This window comes from Pundamilia nyererei, unplaced genomic scaffold, assembly GCF_000239375.1.
Source record: "Pundamilia nyererei isolate P.nyererei 1_Seehausen unplaced genomic scaffold, PunNye1.0 scaffold00138, whole genome shotgun sequence".
Classification (NCBI taxonomy): domain Eukaryota; kingdom Metazoa; phylum Chordata; class Actinopteri; order Cichliformes; family Cichlidae; genus Pundamilia; species Pundamilia nyererei.
This window is the reverse complement of record NW_005187539.1, coordinates 924,556-925,495: the sequence shown is the minus strand read 5'-3', so window position 1 is coordinate 925,495 and position 940 is coordinate 924,556.

The following is a 940-nucleotide window of genomic DNA, read 5'->3' as shown; positions in this document are numbered from 1 at the left end:
ATCGCTGACAATCACCAACATTAGATTATTAATTTCTGAAAAGCAGTTTGACTTCTAACCAGAAGTAATGTTGCAAAACTAAACAATAGGCTAAGGATTGCATGCAACCTCCTAAAAACTACACATGTACTGTGTTTGCTCAGGAGCATTGTCTTTTTTCTTTTGTTGGGTATTTGATCAAGTTCTTGTGTAGCTTGTGTAGGTTACTGCATAAATGGTGGTATTGTACCACAGTACTAGTATTTATAAGTATCTAAATAAAAGTAATAATCCTGGTTTAACTGATATGCCAAAAGTTTTAGCAAAAATATGTCCTTAAAGTAGTTACAGTAGTACTCAGAATCACATATGCAGAATCATATTTATTATATTATTATTACAATAGATCATAATGATAGGCATGCATCTGTATATTTCTTACAGCAGCTAGTGATTTTAATTACTTATTAATAACATCATCAAATATTAATATTTTACAATCTTCAAAATAATAAGTAAAGTTTTAAAAGAATTGGGTTGGAGAGCATAAATATTAAATTCCCATCCAAATTATAGCAGCAGTAGAAAATAGAAATCATATAAATACTTAAAAACTGTACTTTAGTAAAGTACTTATGTAAATGTAAAAGTTAGATTGAGTGTATTCAAGTCCAAAAAACTAAAATTCACTATCTTTTAAATGTAGATGCAAAATAAAATAAATAAGCACATGGTAATAGACCTCCTCCAGAGTGAAGAGAAAAAAACCTTAGAATTTAGAGTTTTCGGATTATGCCAACATATCTCATTATCTGAAATTTTAGTCGTGTTTAATGTGAATTTCAACCACTCTGGTACACTCTCTCGTTCTCTGGTCTCAGGAGCTTGCAAAGATCGGACAGGACTTCTGTAAGTTTTTTTGAAGACGTTCCACCTGTCATCAGAGAGGACATCTTTTAAG